Here is a 22938-nt window from a genome sequence, read left to right as displayed (position 1 = left end):
AGTCTATGTTATTTTTTTTTCCCCCTAGAATCAATTTACTTTCTAGAAATCATTATGAGATCAAGTAAAGTTTGTCTGCTGTGGAAGATAAACACATACAGAAGGCGCTGGGCTGTGGAGTAATGAAGACATCGTTGAAGTGCGGTTGCAATTTTATAAGAGTAGAGGAGAAATTATTGAATTTGTTTTACACTCCCCATTTATCAATTTCCTTCCCAAGTAGCTGCAGTTCTTAAAAGGCAAAAGAAGGGTGAAGGGAAGTCTATAAGGAAGAGAATGATCTCTGGAAGTTTAAGCCTTCAGACATAAAGAAAAGGTCTTATCTCTGTCTTTTGAGACTTAAAAGCAATGAATAGTAGGTGGATATGATTCTCTCCTCATTTTTATAGCTATTGTTTAGCTACTACAGTGTTTGTAAAATACATTAGAAAATTCTTTATAATTCTCTTAAGCAGCTTAAATCCCTTTTCACTTTCCCCAGGCAAAACCTGATTCACTTGCATGTTTTTGGGCTCTGACCTTCACAATGCTGATCTCCCAACAGTAGTAGCCAGTTTCTTATTCTTTAAGTGCTGGAGGAATCATGAAAAATTCAGACACTGGGTTTCCCTGAGACCAATCTGGTGGCTTTGTCTTTGTGCTAACTGCTGCTTTCTATGCATCATTCAAAAGGTACATACTGTTGTCAGCCCCTGAACTGCTACTTGGTGTTAAACATGAATATTTGTAGCTTAGCAAGGGACTAAATTTAAAAAAATTAATATTTGACAACCTTTGAGAAGGCATTACCGACATGAAACCATACGTATGAAAGACTCTGTTTGTGAAAAATGAAAACTTTCTTCGCTGGGGCGATTCTAGACATTACAAGGTTTGCTTTGAAATAGCTCTGATTGCAGGGCGTTCTTCTGGATATATGGATTATGGCTGTACCAAAGAAAATATTGTAGCAGAGTTGTCTTTTATTTTTCCCTGTATTCTGCAGGGGGAAATGCATTCTGTGTTTGTGCCACTAATCCTATCTGACCAGAAAGCAGGTGAAAGATGGTACATGGCATATTCTGGCTACAGATCAGAGATACATCCAATGGTAAAATTGTCTTTTTCCACATTTCTTAATTAGAAATAGAGTCGGCTTCAACTAATAGAATATCTTATTAGTAACAAAAAGAATTGCTAGCTCTCCAGTTCAAGTGGCATATCTGCATAACTTATAGCCTTAAGAGCTTATAGAGTCACTCACACTCCTGGCAGAATGCCTTTTACTCTCCCATATTAATGAATTGTTCTAAATTTAGTCTACTGTGACAAACTAATATTAATACAGTATTTTATGGCCCAGAGCATTGTTAATGCATAAGAATGAAACACTGAATCAAAGAAAGGGGAAAGGAGGCAAGATTACTTAGTATGATTGTCAAGATATAAGATAATCCAACTATGTAGATATTAAGACTTAAATATAATACTCTGCTTATAGATTTATATTATGTGAAACATTTTCTATTATTTTAAATCCTTGCAGCATTACTTTCCTATTTTCAAGGGTTTATAACTTGGCCATAAAAATTCGCTCTGGGCTGAAACTTGGCATATGAGGTCTTAACCCCGGAGCAATTTTTAAGTAAATTTTCAAACAAAACTGTATTTGTCTTGGGTAAATGTGGGACAACAGTCAACATATGGCTACTGGCCTAAAAATCCTTTTTTCGTGATGGGTTTCAAAAAGCAATGAGAAGTGATAAGCAAAGCCACGATTGCTCTTTTCGTATTATTTTGCTTGATTTTTTTAATTGCAAAACACTTGCAGGACAATGCATTTGACAGATGACAGTTCTTTGCATGTCAAAGTTTCTTCTACTGAAATCACGGAGAGTTTTTGTTTGTTCTTTCAAAGGGACGTAGGATTGGGTACTTGGTTTCATAGCTATTTTGCACTGACAATTTTACCATTTTCACATTGATGAGTTTACCACTTCAGCATTGGTCTAAAGGGGTATTTGCATGACAATGTATTTAACTATCCCTTTGCAGTTTATGCAGAATTTTATATGGCTTAAATAGCTGTGTGTTATAAATGTGTTCACACATGCACGTGTACCAGTACATTCCATTCGTGAAACCTACAGCCCAATCTGAATAGAGCCGATCCATATGCATGTGTGAGTTAAGATGAAGAAAAGCAAATGACTAATTGATGGGAGCACCTCTACCTGAAACTATGAAAAGTATGTATCATGTCTGCTAGAATGGTGAGAGTAGCGAGGTGTATTGTGGATCTTCACTGTAAGCAGCAGTGAGCAGGCTGTAGCTGAGCAGGGGTGGGACTGGGACATCAGGCCAAAATGGTGCACAGTGCCTGCCTGCACATGCCATTGATTGAGATCCCCTGTTTAAGGAGGAGTGATCAAGTGTTTTGGATGGCTAATAGCATCATGGGTATTTTTCAAACAAAACAAGCTTAGAAATAGTATACAAAAAGTCTTTTTTTTTTTTTTTTTTTTTTAATGTACTTTAGAGCTTGGGTACAAAATCCTCTCATTTGACTACTTTTTTTGTTTTCTTTCTCCAGGTACTCTTGGACTACATAGCCTTTAGTCCGGCGTTGATACAGATAAGCAGACTTGTTAGGGATTTTTGGGTAGACGTGCAGCTTGAAAGGTCTAGGATGTTCAGTTCAGGTGCACAGTCAGTTTGGTATGAAGACAGTTCTCATTTCTGATCCTCACTTATGTCGTGCTGCAAAGCAACCAGGGTGGAACCTTTGTGCAGACAGGGGAATGTTCCACTTGTTGTTCCTCCCAGGGAATGTTTGGAAAATGGAATCTACCTACTTTATGGCTGCTGGTGTGAATTTAACCCAGGTCAGTTAAACTGCATTCATCCCACTTGTGATGAGTTCCTTCAAAACAAGCAAAGCAATCGAATGCTTGAGGGATAGGAAGATTAAATAAGCTTTCTTTGTGGACTGTACTTAGTGTTTCTGTGAGCAATGGTGTAATTTGCATTCGGTGTCATCCAGAGAGGAAAAATCTCTTCAAGAAACTGTCTGTGGATGAAGTCATTAGGTGTTGTTTGGATTTGGGCTCTAAATAGCACAGATGTCCAGCACAAAATGATTTTGTTTTGTTAATTTTTTGCACTAGTCAGAGAGGGAACAAAGAAATGAAGAGTCTTTGCTCTTTCTGCAGCAATCTGTGCTGTGGAGAGGGGTGGGTATCAGAGTTGGGTACATGGCTCTGCCCAGGGGCTGGCTGTCAAAGTAATGACAATAAGTTTCACGGGCGGTGGCAGATCCATGCCTGACTGGGCAGGGGGAGCGGTAGAAGTTAAGTGTAAGTCACACAGCTTGGGTAACAGAGAAGAGTGGTAGGGGGCTGTAGCTCGCTGGAGGCAGATTTTAACGAGCTATTTCACAAACTGGGCAGAATCATTTCCAGCACAGCCCTTATTTTGGCACTGACTCAGTCTCCTGCATGTTGAGAGAAAAACCCTACATGTTGACAGAGGACCACAGGCTAGAATATATCTAAAACTATCGTGTTTTGGAAAAAACCCACAAGAACTGGCACCAGTGATTAGTTGCCTTGCATACTGTATTGCTTAAGTAGCTAAGGTGGGTAAGATGCAGCGAGGGTTGATTGCATCCTGTTCCATAATACTGAGAGTATTTCTGCAAGAGAAAAGCCCCTATTTGTTCAGATTTGCTTTGGCTTCATTGTGCAGGATGCTAATAGTTTCCATATTGTACAAATTATGAAGTTCATCAGTCTTCATATGGTACAATCAGGTCTGCTTAAGTCTGCACTATGGTCTCCTGTGGTCTCTGGATTCCTTTTAGCAAGTGTTTGGGCAGGAATGGGCTGCTGCTTTCTGTACTCTCTATGTCAGTACTTGGTCTTTACCAAGGAGAGCTAATGATCCAACTAGCCAAGTTTGTCCCTTGAATCCTGGTCACGTATGTGTTCACTGGAGAGAGAATTCTGGGGATGAGATTTTACTGAAATCTGTCTTGTTGCATACAAGGCAGGATGAAATTAAGGTAAATGCAATCTTTTGTCAAAACTGAAAATGATTTCTGTGCTTGCTTTGCACTCCTACAGAAATGCAAAATAGATCATTGAAATTTCCTATATTTAGACAGTATTTTTATCTTCTGATGGCTTTAGCTCCAGTGATGCAGCTGCGTTGTTGTATAGTCCTTTGAAAGCCTCTCAGTGGAGTCATGGCAAATGTCTGAACACTGTATGGCCCATGCAGGTTATGAACATGCAGTTGTCCAATGCAGCATCTGTACAGCACCTTCAATAGCTATTTGTGTAACCTAAAGTCCTGATCTTCACACACCAGAAGATAATTATAGGTAAGAATTTACATTCCACGCAAGATATTTGGAGTTGAAACTTGCATGATCTGATTTTAATACCCACTTCCCTTTTTTTTTTTTTTTTTTTTCTGTAGAATGTACCTGGACACCACACATCTTGGTTGTGCAGCCCTACACTTGAGAATGCCTGAAAGGAGACTGTATTTCAGAGGTAAGTGCTAAGCATTTTCCAAATGCCAGGACTCTCAAAGAGGTATGAGAGTAGTTGTGCAGAAGTGGATGCCCTTAGACTTGCTAGCTCACCTGAAGTCTTGCCATTCTTTGATATTGTTTTGTAAAAAAATATTATGCATTGGTAGTATGGAAGAAAAAATAATTCCACCAGCTGTCAAGATATGGCAATTTCCCATGCATGGATTGCTGACACCTCCCATGTTGTGAATCGATACTTTACTAAGCGTAGATTGAAGGAGTAGGCTTCGAACTAATTCACATGACGACCTACCTGCTGCAATGGGCAGAATACCTATTTGGTTGCAGTGACTGTAAAAGTCTTTTTAATGTTCTATGTTTTATATGGTATACCTTTAATTAAATGCAGTTTTGTGTCTTTCAAGAAAATAATTGGGGGCACAGCCTTAAAGAAATGTTTCCTTATGTCCCCGTTGTGAGTGCTCTTTTGGACTGTGGTAATAAGTGGCGGGTTATTCTTTTATTGCTGAAAGAGCTTGTTTAGCATATGCAATATATTCAAAATTACAAAAGGAGGAAAGCTGTGCGTTAGAGCACATTACCAGCATGCACTTACAGGAAAATTATCCCATGAAAAACAAACCCCTCTACTTAAATGCTACTCATAAACTATAAAGCAACTAATTCTACCTTAATGGGTGAAATTGCGACTTGATGGAGAAATAAAACCAATACTATTAAAATATTGAGCCTGTGTAAATGTTAACAAGTTGGAATCCATTAAATGCGTGTTTTCTGGGAGCTGGAGAGGCTTAGTTTGTGTTGGTTTGTTTAATTATACCTGTGGCTCATGAAAACTTCCACGCTTTTTTCCTAAGGCTCTATTTGTCGGAGCATTTAATTTCCTCGATGTATAAAAACAAAAATCTTAAATTTTGGGTAAGCCAATAGGGCATGGGAGATAACTCTTTCTCTGGAAAAGGAGAAAGAATTGTATGCATCAAACATGGTGGCAGACATTTTTCACAGCTCTTTTCTTCCTGTCCATATTTCCGGGTAACTACACAATGCCATTGAACAGTGTGAACTTTAGGCTAATGTGGGATTCGGCATTTAACTCTGGACAGGATATCTGTGCGGTGATGGAGAGTCTCGTGAGCTTTAGGGTATGAAATATAAATGCCTGGTGAAGGTTAACAATATGGAAAGGTGGCAGAGATGCGAAGGATACACAATATGATACAACGATCAAATTAACTTAATTCATCCTTTCTGTGCAACACCAAGGATAAACTGTCACCACCATATAAAAAGTTCAGAATTGCTGCTAGTGATCCAGATGTGTGTCTCAATTTGGTATATACTTTGGTTATTTTAGCCAAGTTTTTTTGTTCCAGCCATGTAACTCTTGCATTCTGCACGTTCAACTGACGACCATCTGTTCACTAGAGGGCAGCATTTGATAAACGTATAAAAGGAGGCTTTTTCCAGGGAAGTGAAGGAAGTGCACGCAGATCACTTCGGTAACTCTTTAAAAAGCGTTGTGTGACATAGGTTTCCATTTCCGTTTGTTAGGCTAGAGCACTGTTTGGCTTGATGAGACTTTCTGAAGGAATTTTAAGGATTTACTCCACTAATAAATATGAGTTCCTTTTTGATAGATATATGAATTCAGGGCTGTAGAAATCATACTTACCCCGAAGCCTCTATCTTTCATCCTTAGTCTTTTAAATGTACATAAATTAATATTTTAATTTTTTTATATCTTTGCAAAAGAATAAAACATCAGCAGGTTCACTTGACCATTAGCTCTCATTTTTGACTTCCCTTCCAGCGCTGGCAATACTACTGCTTTTCATGCAGTCCTGTCAGCGTTATTACTTTATTCACCAAAAACCTTGATTGCTGCAGTCTCATCAGATCTGTATAGCCTGGCACCTGTTGAGTTCCATCTTGGTACTGGAAAACCAGTGGTCTGCAAGGTCACTGGTCTGCAAGTCTTCTCCTGGGCTTCCAGCCATCTTGGGCAGAGTGCTAACAGCTCCGCACAGCCTCTCATCACCAGGAATGCAAATGCCCAGGAGACGGACTATTTGTACTGATCAGCTGGAGGGGAACCCCTAAAGAAAAGTGTGATTTGGTGCTGGGTTTAGATAAGCAGGTATTTTCTGATTGATCTCTGGCCAAGAAAAGCCATTTTGCTTCTCTGAACTAGGTGCGTCAAATGAAAAGTGACTCCTGCCACCAAGCATAAGGATCTATCTGAGGAGACTAAGTCACCCTCGGCTTTCTCTCTAGTTGTGGGGGAGGGAGAGATTGTTAAAAAGGGCAGTTTGTCTGACCTATGACTTTGAAATGCCTTCTGGAGGTGCACATCCTTTCCTCTATCTAGAGGAAGCATTTGAGTGATGAGACATTTAATTCATTTGTGTCTAAAACTGCAGCACAATCTGGACTCCACAGCCACATATGTCACTTCTAACAGTGATTCCAGTGCATTTCCCTGATGAACAAGAAGCAAATATGACCAGAGCTTATTTTGGAACCATTACGTGTGCTGGCGTGTGCTCTGGTGGTCTAACAGACTTCACGTTCTTTCCAGGCTAAGCAGTGTTGACTTAAGTGAACTCTTTGTAAATGACATCTTTGCTGTGATCGCTATCTGTGTGAGCAAGGTGAAAGCTGGATCCCAAGGATGGGTGTGCTCAGGCTGCAGCAAACACGCTGAGGACACACCCAGCTCAGAAGCTGGGCTGTGGTTAGTCGTGTTGTGCCTCTCTCAGACTCTGGCTGTCAAGAGGGTGAAATCCTCATTGCTTTCTACTGTAAATTTTTAGTCACTCCAGTGTTGACTGTTGCTTTATGGTTAAGGATATTCCTGTGCAGTTAGCAAAACGCAAGGATTAATTTGGATGACAGGAGGTGTATTGATAGAACAACATTGTTGTTATCTTTAGAACTACATCTTTCACATGCCAGGTAAATCCAGGAGGCAGTTAAACATTTTTCTCCTATGACATTATCACAAATGTCATATGGTGCTTCAAGACTATTTAAGCAAAATAAATCCATCAGTCAGGTTTGAGAGTGATGTATCACTATGTATGTAACATTTTTCCATGGAATACATTGTCACAAGCTAGATTTTGTTTAGGCCTGTGAGACAAACCGATCAATGTGTAATTTTTAATTGTTGTTAAATGCCTCTTTTAATGTATCCCAGTTTCAGTTTTGGAGGTTTGCAAGTGTGTGGGCTGATTTGGAGATCTTTTCTGATTTACTCCTTGTGTAAGATGCTCACTTTTTCTGTCCTACTTGCGTATTTCTACCTAGTGAAGTGGTGTCTCTCCTCAAGATGAGCTGCTATAAATGAAGCGGAAGGAACTATCTGTAATAGTTATGGTAACCACGACTTCCTGGGATCAGTCAACAAAATGTTCAGTTCCTTTCTGTGTACTGGCTAGATGCTGTTGCTGGCTGGTGAGTGAAACACAAAGATGCCATGGAAGAGCATGATGACATAACCCTTTACAAAATGTATCTGTCTGAGGTGGATGTGACTTTCATTTGATCTTTAAAACAAAACTAAAAGAAACAAACACAAAAGAACAACCATACAAAAATAGCCAACAGATAAACTCAAGGGTTGTATCATCCATCACTAGAAAGTGAGCTACTTGTTTTACATTTTAATCTTGGTAAAAGCATACAGGAATCTTCATTTTTAAGGTGGGAGGAGAGATTAGTTTCTACTTGGACAGCAAAGGCACCAACATACAGTCCTGTGCCTTCATTTCATTTTAAGTGGCTCACCTAGCTCAGTTTGAAGCTTGGAGTCCTACAAAGATGGAGGTATGCTGCACAGCTGTTCAAATAGCACAGGAAGACTGAACTTTTATTGAATCTTCTCTTCAGTGCTTCCTGAGGAACACTGCCCTCTCTATGAATGTCACCAAAGTGCACTGCGCTAAAATGCAACCAGCTCAAACTATTGATGTTAACATGGTTCACTGGTGTAACAAAGAGCAGGGTGGCTAATGGAAACTCTCCAGTGAAAAGTGCTAGAGCCAAACCTTTCAGTTCAAGAGTGATGTGGACTAAATAGTAATACTTACTGGTAATTCTCAGGCAGTATTGAACAGTAGCTGCATTTGACTAAGAAGTAATTTCATTCCCAATATAATCATCCAATTCTCTGACTCTAGGAGGGTGTAAATGTGATTTGTCCTTCCTAGAGCCAGCAGAAAAGAGCATTTTAAGGCTTGATTTTCTTAGTGCCTGCTCAAGAAAATTCAGCTAGTCCGTTAGCTACCTTCAGATGTCCAAGAGCTTTCAACCCTATCCTTTTTCATGCATAGTGTCATGTCATGCTGCAGTGTGATCAGCCAGGAAACTACATCTCATCAACAAAGCAGAGAGAAGAGTTCTTGTCTCTTCACGAGGCTGAGATACCTGAAAGGGGTTTAGTACAAATGTTTTTTTCCCACTAAATCTGCACAATGCACTCATGCCGGCCTCAGATGATGGTGATCCCTGTCATTACTTCTGTACCCCAGAAGATGACAGGCCCTATCAACCCTCAGCCTCATCCTCCTGTTGTATCTCTTGTTTATCCCCTTGCTTTCTCCTGGACCACAGGAAAATGAGAGATTTACTAGGAATGCAGATCCCATTGCCTTCCAATCAGCAAACAGGAGGTGTGGCAGCAGTTCCCAAAACGAATTGCTGCTAGGAGCCCCTAGTGCTCTGGCTCCCACCTGCTGGGATGCGGAGCCAGCCCACCTCCCTCCTCTCCAGTCAAACACTGCACTGCTGAGACTGCTGGCAAGGACTAGCAGCTCCTGTGTATACTATCCATTGCGTGACTCATGGCAAACTGCTCAAGACCATGAGCCCAGGCTCTGGCAGTGTTAATTATAACTGGTGAACACATTCCAGTTTGTTTTTTATCATGGTGAAAGCTAGAAGTGACTTTAAAATATAAATTGTTTGGAAATTGTTGTAATCATGTGCCTTCAGAAGTGGCAGCTTTTCTCTCTGTAATGGCTCACACTGTCCATTCGTGAATTTATCCATGCCGGTGAGCTTAAAAGCAAATGTACAAACAAAACCAAATACCCATCCAACATACTAGAGTAAAAGAGTCCCCAAAACATCATGTTTGGTACTCTGTTTTTGGCTTTTCCATTGGGCTGAGGTATTTAATTCAGTCTTTTACTTAGATTATAAACTCAGCTGTACTGAGAATATACAACAGTTCTCTCCGTCTTTTATTACTTGTCAGTCTTGTTTTCTGCAATCATGTTCATCTTGTTGCTGACAGGATGGCAATAGGCATAATAAATCCTCAAACACATGAAAAAGCTCATTTGAACAGATATTGTGATTCTGAACCATTTCACAGCTTTTTACAGGGCATCACAGACCACTGGAAAGAGATATACACAAAGGTAACATTAACAGACGTTGTCTTGGTGGTGGGAAATTCTTGGTGAGTAAATCTGTGACGATGCTGGAAGCCTGAATACCTCTCCTCCTCCGGCAGCCTTTTCAGTACTGAAGCAGATTAACAAAAGAGGCAGATGCCAGTGACAAAGTGCCAATATTTGTTAACAGATGTGATCCTTGTAATGTAGCATGTGTTCTTAATTTGGCACTGCTTGACACCAGGAGGATCTCTGTAAATAAGGTGTCATTAGCTACATCCAATGGGTTTTCCTCCTAAACTGCTCTTTGATTAGTATCCATGCTCTGGTTGGACCTGGCATCCTACCTTGTGAATGGGCACTCTGCCACTCTGACAGATGGATATGACAGTAGACCAGCCAGGGAAACATTAAACTTGTCCAATTTGAGTATTAAGGGCCAAGTGGTCTATCCACAAATACAACATGAGCAGATTTGTGTTGCTCTAATCGGTAAAGTGGATATGCTATCACTACCTGAACTACTGGATGATTGAACTTGCACGTTCTCAGACCCTACTTTCCAGATTTTGGTTCAAGATAAATGAATTAAAAAAAAAAAAAAGAATGAAAAGTCTAGGAAAGGCTTGCCATTCTTTCTGACACACTAAAGCAAAAGTGTGGTCTTCTGCAGCAGGGAAAAGTCAGATGAGTTAACTGAAGAATTGCTTGCTCAAATGTTTTTTAGAGGAGAAAACACACTTGAAGAATGTCTATTAAAGATTTTGAATTCTGAAAAGGGTTCTTACTGTAAGAAAGCTGGCGTTTTCTCTGTAAAAACACTCTACCAAGTGCTGCTCATTTAACTCCTCTTAACTACTCACCTTTACTTGTGAATAATATTGGTTTATTGTTTTAGTTAGGATGGAAACAAACAACTTTGACCTAAAAATGAGCAGAGTTCTGCAGTGTTTTTACAGAAATGTTGGTCTTCCGTGGTTTTCAGTAGATGTAGCAGGGAATACTTCAACACTGAAGGTCTTTCTGCAGCCAAACTGAATTTCATTTATAGCATTGCGTTACATAAGTAAGCCTCATTTAAACAAGAGAAATCCCTACTCTCTAACGTGATCAGTACAATTCTGGTATTTCTGTTAGACTGCAGGGTGAGTTTTTTAGTGCAGTTTGGCAATATCTGCATACCAGCAGAAATCAATCCCTTAGATCTATTTGAGTTTAAAAAATAAAAAATAAAAAAATAACTGGAAAATATCTCTACTGTGGTGGAAAGAACAGGTGCTTCTGCTTCCCCTCCTTTGGGATGGGGACCACAGCAGCAGCAGTCAGTGAACCCCTGGGGGGCTACTCTTGCTATGTAGCAGAGGTTGTAGGGATAACACACATGCAGACTGCTTTTGTCACCCAAACTCTGCAGTATGGGCACGTCTTCCTACCACAGGAGAATTCGTGAGCTTCTGTAGCCTTTGATACAGATGTATACGGTAACTTGTTGCCAATTTTGTGCAATTAGGGCATACAAAATGGTTTCCCTGTTAGGAATGTTGCATGTGCTATGACACTAATTAGGGGTTTCTCTCTCTTACATGCATGCCTGTCTGCCATTAATATTAATGGTGATTTTGTCCAAGCATAAGGGAAGACAAGACCCTTGTAACTGTGACTTAAACTTTTGTATTGGAAATTCCCTGTGTAGTTCTTCGTGGAACCTGCTGGCATGCAATTTGCTAAATCTGCCTGACGAAAATAGTAATAGGTGGATGGTGTAGTTACCTCTTTTGGAGGGGGTATTTTTCTTAATCCATCTGCAGAATTTTTCCCCCTCTGCATCTCTGTGGTTCAGTCCTGTGGTTACATGACATTAAAAAATGCCACGTTTTATGAATGTTTTATCAGTGTGGGTCTTTTTTTTCCCTTATAATGAAGATTCTGTTATAAATAAAAATCCTGCTGCATTTGTATGTGTGTATAGATATTGGGATCACTGTAAGAAGGTGCGTTGTGCAATTTCCTCATGGGTAAAATGAAACAAACAAACCAGTATTTTTGGAGGAGAGATGCAGGCTATAGATTTTTAAAGGTACTTAGACAGTGGTCACTTCTGCCTCAAAGTCACTTGAGATGGTGATTAAGATGCTGATTAATAGGATAAGTGTTGTCGGGAGGGAAAAGATCAGTCTGTGTTTCTTAGAAAAGTTAATTTACAAAGTCAAGGACAGCATATGAAGGTGATTTTGCAGGTTGTGGTATCATCTCTTTAACCTAAAATAAAGGAATTCTTCTGTCAACAATACATGCTTCTGGATGCACCTATTTCAATAGCTGGAAGGGATTGTACAGATTCACATTTTAGTATACCTGTGCAGAATTCTTTGTCTTAATTTAGCTTTGGGGGCACTTGTGCAAATTTTTCAGTGCTCTAAGTGGGTGAGGCTGTGAGCTGTTCCAAATAACTGGTCCTTCTCCTGCACAGCTGACCTAGAAAAACTAAGAAAACAACTGTATAAGATAAAAGTTAGGACTGAAAATAAACCTCAGATAAATGAAAATATTTCTTGAAGACACAGAAGGAGACTGGGAGTTCAGTGATTGGAGTCAAACTCAAGTGGTGAAGTGAAAAGATGTGGAAACTGGCATGTAACAGGTGTGTGTGTGTGTGTTATGTGCATGTCTAATCTGAACAAGCAGAGTCGGAAGTAGATGAGATGTTGCTTTCATTATGGCCTGGCCCCTGCAAAGTTAAGCTGTCGAAGAAGTATCCTGTTTGCCCCAGCTCTCAGCATGGCAACTGAGTCTTTATGACCTCCTGCTTTGATTTTTTTTTTTTTTAAACCATGTAGCTAGCAACTGATTCTTTAACTGAGCATCGCCATACATCAGTTTTTGATTGTAGTCATAGCCCATCTGTACTCTTGGTCTCAAAAGTGTCATGCTATCTGCAGTTTGGGTTCTGTGGATCTCAATAGGAAACTGAAGTCATGAATGTTATGATATCATTGTTCAGGGAAAAGAATCTGTGTCATTTATGTAACCTTATCTATCTGAGTTACATTCGTGACTGAGCAAATCATGGATTGAAGTATCTAGAGAGGTGGTACACTTTATTACATAGGAAAAACATTTCAAATTCTGGCTCACAAATCTCCCAAAATTTCTGGCGTAAAGAACAAGCATAACTGTGCTAGCACCTAGCTCCACCTGGAAGATAAGATCTATGGCAATAGCACTAGAAATAATTGCCCTTGCTCCTCCGAGAAAGGGTTTAAAATTATTAACATCAAGATATTCTCTGAAATTTCTCAGCGCTTCATTAATTCTTGTGGCTGTGAAGGCTGAAAAGGGAAAGAACATTTGCATTAAATGAGAGTTTGTATAAATTACCCTCTAAAATGCACCTAAAAATGCAGTTGGAGGCATAGATTCCAAGGCCGCTTTGCTTTCCTCTTAATTTCTTTTCAATTATCTTGCCTCAGACTTATACAAAATTTAATTGGATGAGTAAATATCTTATCAATATGTTTGGAGGAAAAAAAAAAAAGAAGAAAAACATGTATATGAAACAGGGTGAAGGAGAAAGAGAGGAAGGCATGTGTTACGGAATCCAGAAAAGCAGAAGACAAGTTAGTGTTGGTGTACCATAAGTGTCATCAGAAAGAGACATAGATGTGAGGCTCTGGGCAGGAGGTCCTTCGTGGGATTTAATAGCTTGAGCAGCTCCTCACCACAAATCTCACTACCACCAGTCTTAATTGTGGATTGTCATATTATTTCTTTGCTCTTCTGAATGAAGCATGACATTTAGTCAGTTGTGGTCTTGCATCTTTGGTACAAAGACTGCAGCCAACTCGTGTTCAAATATCAAGGAAAAGATTAAAGCATTTACATTTGCTCATTTGCACGTGCCCCACCCTAAATTATGACTTTCAAAAGCAAATGAGCCTCTCCTACAGTGCCGTTTCTCATAAAGACTTTACCAGGTTGTGCATGGCAACCTATTGCAGAGTGAAGTTTTGTGATCTGACTGAAGCTGAAGGAAATTGGGCATCTTTGCTCAGCCATCCCCAGGGAGAGTTTCACAGCCGGGAATCTGTTTCCTCTCCCCAGTGGTGGTAGTGCCAAGCTGATGAAATAAGGCAGGATTGCTCCTTGTCCTGTCCCAGACAGCAGTGAATGTCCACTGTCTGTTTCACAAGAGAAACTACAAGTTAACGTTGTGTACATTTGCTCCTTGGTGCTGATGGGAAGAGAGCTATGACGCTGTATGAAATGATTTCTCCCTGTTTTTCACCATACTAACTCAAAGAATGATGGCAGTATCAAGCCAGGCATGTTGTGCATCTTCCCTCCACTAAAGTTGCCCTTGCCCACTTTTTTCCTCCCACTGCTCTGAGTTTGTCTAAATGGCTGATGCAGGGTTGGTGGCAGTGCTGCGGGTTGCTATCGTGGCTGGATCAGGTGCCACTTCATTTCATCATGAATCAGAAAAGTCCACGGGGACACTGGATGGCTCTTGGTTTGCTCAAGTACACATTGGGGCCTTTTCCAGTTGTGGATGGCCTGGTTTTGTTTTAGGAGTGTTTTTTGCTGACAATTTTTTTTTCAGATGAGGAGCAGAGCCGTCAGCAAGAGGATCTCCTGTTCCGCACAGCTGGGGAAAGAAGGAAGCAAGTCACCAAGTCCTGGTGTAAATTTCTGAACAAATGCTTCAGAGAAGGTAAATTGAGCTCAACAAAACATTAGATTAGGCTCATTAGTAATTAAAAACAACAACAACTGCAGTCTAATGAAAAATACTGGAGATCTGTAAAACTTCGGCATTAAAATGTATAGATGCTGACCCTCTTTATATTCATAGAGAATGCTCTTTACTTAGCTATAAAGGTTTAATGTAACTTAGCAGATCTGAGTTACTTCAGGAGAGCTTTAATGCTTGGCAGGTCTCTACATTTTATTTATGATATCAAAGCTGCAACTCAGATTTTTACTCAGTGGAAGACATAAAAGAGATTCAGAAGTCATCCAAATCATCTTGTAATTAATGTTACCACGCACGCCCAAGACATTAAAATGTTAACAGTGTTAGAATCGTGTGCTTTGGAATACAGAGTGAGGGCTTTATTAGAGAGAAATACACTGCAGATGTCATCCACCCTAATTGAGGACATTGGGTTGCCTGCTGGTTGTTCTTATCAGTGGATCAGATTTTTTTTTTAATTTATTCATTTTCCTTACTGCTAGAATCTGCTCTCATTATTAGTCTATCTTGTCACTCATTTGCATTTCAAGTGCTGGGACTGTGGGGTACCAGCTAGCTGCCTTACAAGAACACTTCAAGGGGTTACTCTATCAAATAGCAGCACAGTATCACAGCGAATTTGACATCTGGGTTATCTTATTCCCAGATGCTCCATGGTGTCATTAGCAGGATTAATCTTAGCTTTAATTTCATAATGATTCTTATTCTAATATATGTGAATGAACACAAAGTCTCTTGACTCATTATCACCAATTTACCCAAGATATGTAATCAGGCTCTTACATTCACCAACATTTATTTTTGCTAATACATCTAAAATTGTAGATTAAGCAAATACAGTTAGTTCCAGCTGAGTGAATGCCTAGCGAGGTAGCAATGTAGTATTTATGTTTTAATTAGTGTATTAATGGTGGTGTCTTTTAAATACGTACCAGCCAAAATCTTTCTGCTGAGAACAATACATTTATCATTCAGGTGATATCAAGTTGTAAATTTAATCACAGCACCTCTCTCTGACTATCTATTATTTGGAGCCAGTTAGAAATGACTCAGAATCTCATTTTATAGTATAATTTTAACCTTTAAAGATCAGAACAGAGTATTTTATTCTTAAGAAAAATCCCCTGACTTCCCAAGCAAACATAATTTAGTTTTTAAATTAAACTAAAAATTAAACCCAAAAATATTTTATACTGAAACTTCTGATTTTTTAATTCCTGTTCTAGGTTCAACTGTAATATAGAATGCGATTTATTTTTACAGCTAAATAGATTAACAAGAATCACCTCCACATCACGCGGAGTTTCTAAATATTGCATTTTTAAATTGCAAGGAAAAAGCAAAACGTGAAATTCCTATGCACTTCTTTTTAACAGTGTTGGACTAAGTTTTTTATTTACCAGCTGTTGTAGCACAGCAGTAAGTAGTGGTTCATTATTGATGGATAAAATGTTCAAACATTTAAAGAAATGAAAGTCAGCTTTGAATTTTTAATTAATTAATTAAAAGTACTGGAAATGCCAGCTTGTTAATTGCTTTGCACCTGCAAACCAACACAGGTTTTATGCACTCTTTCTTTGAATATTAATTTTTTTGCATGTCTTTATAATGCTTGGAAAGTCTCCCCTGCAAACATATTAGTAAAGAGTAAATATTGAATCTAAGACAAAACTCACGACTTCATCTTTCACTGTACACAGAATAGGATTTAAAGGAGGATTTAGATTTCCAAGGCTTCTAATTAAGTAGTGATAATCAGGCTTTCTGCTGAGGGTCACTTCCTGGGAGTAATCTGAGTTATTAAAATGCATGTTTTTATTTGTTCTGCTTTGCGAGCTAAAACTGATCCCTTTTAATATAGCAGCAAATATGCAAATTGGTGTTTCATTATATTATGCAATTTATGGCAATCTTCTCTAATTTACTGAAAGGGCAAGAGCCTGACCTTGTCATTCAACTTTTTTCCTGGTAAGGTAAACTAATTATGTGGATCTTTTTATGAAACTCTGAAAGCATGCAGCATGATAAAAAATGTGACAAATTTACCTTGATTATTCATCAAGATGGCCTTCGATTTTACTTGAATCCTCCTGCAGGGTGATGGATAATTTAAACTTACATATGGGAGCCAATTTGTTTCAAGGTTTGAGAATGGCTTCCTTTTTTTTTTTTTTTTTTTCCTCAGAAATCCTGGAAAGAGCATCTGAAATCACTGAAATAATAAATGTCAGGATTTGAGCTATGGTCTAAAAAAAAATTCATTAAAAATACTTGCATGATGTATTATGAATTGATATCACGATTTTTCTTTGTGCTATCCTTCAATACAACTTTTCAGTCACGTTTTCATTAGTGATATGCTCTACATTTTCACTTTTCTTCTAATAACTTTTTTTCCTTTTACACTTAACAAACTCGACACTCTTTTAAGCCCCTTTTTCCTGCCTCCATCCAATAAATGTGAAGAAGTGCTCCTCTGCCAAAGTCAGGAAAGCCTGGCTTAGTCTTCAGAGACTCTTGTGGAGATTCTACAATTGGCTTTCTTTTCTTTACAAACACCTTCCTTGCCACGCCTGCAGGCTGGTCAACCACCTCAGACCTAACAGTAGTTCTTTTGACTCATTCTCCTGCTCTGTAACAACTCAAAGTCACAGGACCGTTTGGGCCAATATGACTAATCTGAGTGATGTGACTGGACCAAGAGAACACTGAACAGTGTTGTAAGTACTGAAGCTCTGAAAGTAAACAAGTTGGAGAGGTCTCAAGAGAACAGCTGATCATCAGCCCTGCACTGAGGCAGGCACAGGAATACCTGTCTTGTCCCCAACAGACGTTTTTCCTATTTGTTCTTAAAGGTCTTCAGTGAAGGAGATTTCATATCTCTAAAGCAAACTCATGCCCTAAATTTAGGTGGTTTTTTTCCCGTTCTTTTTTTCCCCCTTTTCTGTATAACTTTTCTCCTTCGCAAATCTGGCTGATTTCTGTGTTCAATTTCTGAAAAGAAAACTAACAAAATTCCTTACACTAGTAGAGAATAAACAGAGGTAGAGTGATGCTCTTCATCAGGGTTTAATCCATGGAGTTGAATGCGATTTCCCGTGACCACCATGACTACCATGACAGTAGTATTGCAGACATTGCTTCCACTAATGTAACCTCTCATGCTCATGTTTAAAGACGATGTATATTCGTAATGCAAATGAGTCGTTAATACTGTGTATCAGCTAGGTTATAAATCTGTTCGAACACTCATCTCTTTGCTGCAGATTGGGCTGTGAACCGGAGTGATAATGCTCATTGCCACCAATACTTAAAACTGCTTCTTTATAGAAATCATCCAGCTTCTGTAGGCGAAATGTTATAGGTTATGCTGTGTTGGCACTGTGGGAGTCAGTGAAATTAGTCACCAGGTTAAAGACATTAATCCTTTGTTTTTCAGAGTGGAGACCATCCGCATCCTGCTTTAATCACAGCTTCGTTTTTTCCAGGTTGTGTGCATTCACCCTTTATTTAATGGTACTCTGGAAGGTAAGACGTGCATTCCACAGGAGGGTGATGCTCCAATTGTGGCAGGTTTAAAAGCTATGAAGCAACGTTCCATGTATTTCTTTGTCTTTTGGAAACAAGGACCAATAGTTGGCATTCTCTGATGAAGAGGTGAATTTTGGTGATTGTCAGATCTGACTAGAGAAATGGAAATCCTTTGAACTGAGCAATAAATTATTCTGTTAATTACTTAATTCATGGGCACGTGAAAGAGTCCTGGAAGAGTTGGCAGAGCAACTGAATAACTCCCAGGTTCAGGCTTTTTATTACCATTATCTTATAATTGCTGATTGGCACAGGGTTCTGCACACTGCTCCCTAGGGAAGTCAGCAGTACGTGTGTCTGAGTGGTGAGATTCCTAGACAGCGATTTATGCAGTGGTTTTGATAGATAGAAGAAGGCAGTAAGAGTTTATTAGCAGAGTATCATTGTTGGGGGGTTTGGGGCATATGAATTCCCTTGCTGATGAATGAAAAGAATAAAACCGAAATAAGAAGAGTAGCAATTGTGAGGCAATCATTTACTCTAGAAAGAAGGTGGAAATATTTGATCATGTTCACAGCTTTGTCATTTTGCTTTCTTTGCTTGTGACTCTATCAGTAGAAAGGCTGAATATCACTAACTAGAGGGGAAATCAACGGTGTGTTTAAATGTTTAATTGTAATGCTTCTTCCTAAGTAAACCTCCATTTAATGTTTAAAGGACTAAAAATGCAAAGTACGCATCAATAAAACAACATAGTTTTAACTTCTAATTAAGTTTTAACTTTGCATTTTCACAGATGTCAAAGCTACTACTCTAATTAGTGTCTTTGTTGTTGTTGTTGTTGTTATTTAGCAATTAGCTAACTTATTTGTAATGAACAATGAAGAGACTGGAAAAGAAATGCAACCCACTGCAGTGCAAATTTTGTTTCCCCTCTATCATGAGTTTCAAAAAAATATATATATTAAAATTTCTTCCAGTTTAATCTTGCTGTGCCAGTTCATTAGGGCACTCCTAAGGGTTACTGAGGGTTGTATTCTGAATGCTCAGTGCTCCCAGGCAGATGTGTTAAATCAGGTTAGTACATGTCACCTCTCCTGCTCTGGATAATCTGTGATAAGAACACTTAGATTTATATTAAAACTGAACTTTTCATTTCCATGGGACTTTATAATTCTGAAACAGTCTCTTTTCATGTTTGTGTTACTCTTTCTACTCCTTGAACTTATTTATTTTAATAATAGCTCGGAAGCTACAGAACAATGGCAGAATTCATGCTAATAGGTTATTAAAAAAAGCCAGACCTTTAATTGCAGGCAGTTAACACAAAATCTGTTGGCATTGTCTTGAACAGAATGATAGCATTTAATCATTTTTATCATTATAGCATTCTTGTTATAGCATCCAAAGTTATTGCTAGGGAGTTGTCACACATTTTTTATGATAAATTCTTAGAGTTTATAACTTAACTGTAAAAACATGCTCCAGGTTGAAACGTGACAGAGAATTCTGAATATGAGACTGAACATTGTTTCTGTTTTTAAAACAAGAAAACTACAATAATCATAATAATGAAAACAAAACAAACCAAGAAAAAAGCAAATTAAAACACCTCAAAGTGAGCATTTAATAGGTATGAACTGAAATTCCATCCAGAAAATGCCCTTTTCAGCAGAGAATCTTTTGTTATTTTCCTTGCTTTCCTGCCCCAAAGTGCACACTTCAGAACAAAGGAAAAAAGTTTAATTTAATGTTAAGTTTTCTGAGAACTTTGCCTCTAAAGAAGGATGTTTTAGAACTATGGAAAGAGAACTATGAATTTGAAGGATGGGGGTTGTTGCAAAGGAAACCTCTTCTACTCTGAGCATGTCTTTGCAAATCAAGGATTCTCCATAGTATTAAAAAATTTAGTGTAGACCCCTAAAAGGTGGAGCTATTTTACAGAACTGTTGGTGAGGTGGGAAAGCAAGACAGTATTTCTTCCCTATAAATAGAGCAGACTCTCAGGAAAAATGAAAATCCCACGAATCCTATTAAATCCGTCAGACTGATCTGGTACAACAGAGAAAAGAAGTTGGACTTAGAAAGAAAGAAATCGTGACCTCACAGCCAAGAGCCGTGTATTCATCTGAGACCCTGGCACTCTGATTTCACAGGGCAAAGTGGCTTCTTAATGAAATGACACATCTGTGTGCAGCCTTTTAACATGCTGGTAAGGAGCAAGGTACTAACCTGTGCTCTACCCACTGAACTTTATCACCTAGCTTTGGTGAACAATCCGTTATGTGCGCAACACCAGACAAGCATAACTAGCATTGTACTGATGCGTGCCGTGGGTGCCCGCTGTGTGGTCACGCAATGCGTAACACTGTATTTCTGTTTGATTTTGACAGTTTGTTCATTTCTTCTCCATTTGTGAGCCAGCAGACAGGGGAACAGAATCCGGCTATGTGCGTGACTTTAAAAGGTGCCGTTGGATTGCAAAGAAAGACAGCTTACAATTTGTCTTACTGAGCTGCATTGGAAACCAGATCGAAAGTATATTTTTGTTGTTCAGGGGCTGTAGCACTGAGGCAGTATGGACTAAAGTCTGTTAGCCTATCCTAGTTCCTGTGCGTAGATGAGTATGTACAGTTCTTCCATGTTGCATCCAGTTAGTAAGAAGGGTACACAAGCATGCTGAAATTTGAAGGAAAACAACCCTCATTTGCCCATCTCCCACAGACCAGCCAGTGCTCTGCTCCTCATCAGCCCTCTCTGAGGACTGTGGGAATGAGCAGGGTGCCCATGATGTTCCCTGTGCTTTGTTGGCTGCCAGCTGGAGCTGCTGGCTTGGTGACTACACTGTGCTTCTGTAGCTTCAGGAGCTGGCATCAGGTGCCTCACTCACCAGGATGCCTGCTGCTCTGTTGGATGTCCCTGGAGGCTCTTCAGTGGTGATTTCAAACTGGGTTTCCAGCTGCATGGATGTGATGACAGCACACAGTAAGAGCATGGCCCTACTCCCGCCTGGAATTTCCCAGGTAAATATGTTGCCAAGGCTTCTAGAAGGTGTGGAGTTTGCTGCATATGCTCTGGCCAGGTATGAAGGACAAATCCAGTCCTCTTGAGATTTATTTTACCTGAAAGCTCTGGAAACCCTGAACAAGTATATAAATTCCTTGAATTTCACTGGAGAAAACCTTCTGGGTCGAAGACTCAGTAAGGGCTGTGAAACACTGGAACAGGTTGCTCAGAGAGGTGGTGGATGCTCCATCCTTTGTGATGTTCAAGTTTGAGCTGGACAGGGCTCTGAACACCTGATCTAGCTGTAGGTATTCCTGTTCATTGCATGAGAGTTGGACTGGATGACTCTTAAAAGTCCCAACTCAGATGATTCTGTGACATCCCTAGGGAAGCCCAGAAGTTGGGATACTTTCTTCGTTTTCCTCCTGCCAATGTGCTATTGGACAGGCTTTCCACCTCCTGTTCTAGAGCTGCACTCGTTTCTTCAATTTTTCCTACTCCATCTTTTGTCCAAATTGCTAAAAGCAGTAGAAGATAGCATATTCCTCTGCTGAGCTGAGCAATCATTGTAATTCCAGGGTTCAACATTTTAATTCTCAACTACCTGTTTTTGTTTAGTTAATGAAAAAAGAGGTGGGGACCTGTTGTGAAGCACTGAAGGATTTGAGACCCAGAGTACCTTAAACAAATCTAAGAAAACTTCGTTAAAAAAAGAAAAAGAGAGACCAAAAACCAAGAAGGAAAAATGTAAGAAAGAACACGTCCTATTCAAACCTACCCTATTTTTCCTATTTTTCCAACATTATGCCTTTCTCTTTTTAGGCAGAAGGTTTGTTACAGCTAGCATGCATAGCATGCAGAGTGACAGTCCTGTTGCAAAGCAGCTCAATGCTGGAAAGTTTGCAGGCAGAATTCAATAGCACAAAGGTTTTCAGAAACTATTTTTCTTTCCTTTTTATTTTTTTTTCTATAGCAACGATTCTTAGCCATTCATCATAAAGCACTAAAAATCAAAGAGCAATATTCACGAGCCTCCTAGTACAGTATGTTAAACCCTGATAACTGTCAGGAAGAGACTGTCTGAAAAGAAAGAGCCAGGTAGCAGCACTGAAAACAAAAAACATGTTGGGAGAAAAAGTACTGAAGAATAAAAGAGAAAATGTGCTAAGCAAAGGGGGCCAGGCAGTACTCCTGCGTTATATTTGTCATGCTGCCATTTTGTTAACAAGAGAAATGTTTTACACTGATGTACAATTTCTTGAGTTCTGGAGTTTGGTGTTTTCACAGAACCCTGGAGTGACCGTGTGCACTGGTGGTAGATACTGCTCTCAAAATTTGCTTTACTGGATCCAGAAATGTACATTATTTAAAATTTATTCAACTAATGTTTTATGCGAACATCTTTCAGCCTGGGGCTTGCCTACGTACGGTTTGCTGTGAAGATTTGATATTCAAAATATGTTTTGAGTAGATTCATAGGAAGTTCTGAATATGTCTCTGTTCTCCATCTAGAATATTCTAAGTTTTGGCATCAGATTTTGATGCACAGTCTCTTAGCTGCAAAATCAAAACTCCTGTTCAATGAGTGCTCTTTTACTCTTTCAATGCTAACATCTGGTGAGAAGCTGTCATAATATGGATCTAGAATATTTCTCAGTAGTAAACAGGAAGCATGTGAAATTCTGTTGTGTGTTGTTTTTTAA

At 39.2% G+C, this 22938-nt stretch overlaps 1 long non-coding RNA gene across 1 annotated transcript in view; it reads left to right on the top strand.

The window, feature by feature from the left end:
• Positions 1-2055: 2055 nt before the first annotated feature.
• LOC121111415 overlaps positions 2056-22938 on the top strand; it is a 112012-nt gene continuing 91129 nt past the window's right edge. The window contains exons 1-5 of the long non-coding RNA XR_005861911.1: positions 2056-2864; positions 4170-4363; positions 4462-4538; positions 14546-14656; positions 18187-21982. This is a non-coding gene — a long non-coding RNA (uncharacterized LOC121111415). The remainder of the gene's footprint in view (positions 2865-4169; positions 4364-4461; positions 4539-14545; positions 14657-18186; positions 21983-22938) is intronic.

This window comes from Gallus gallus, chromosome 8, assembly GCF_016699485.2.
Source record: "Gallus gallus isolate bGalGal1 chromosome 8, bGalGal1.mat.broiler.GRCg7b, whole genome shotgun sequence".
Lineage (NCBI taxonomy): Eukaryota > Metazoa > Chordata > Aves > Galliformes > Phasianidae > Gallus > Gallus gallus.
Note: the sequence above shows the minus strand (reverse complement) of the source record. Positions and strands in the feature narration are given on the sequence as shown.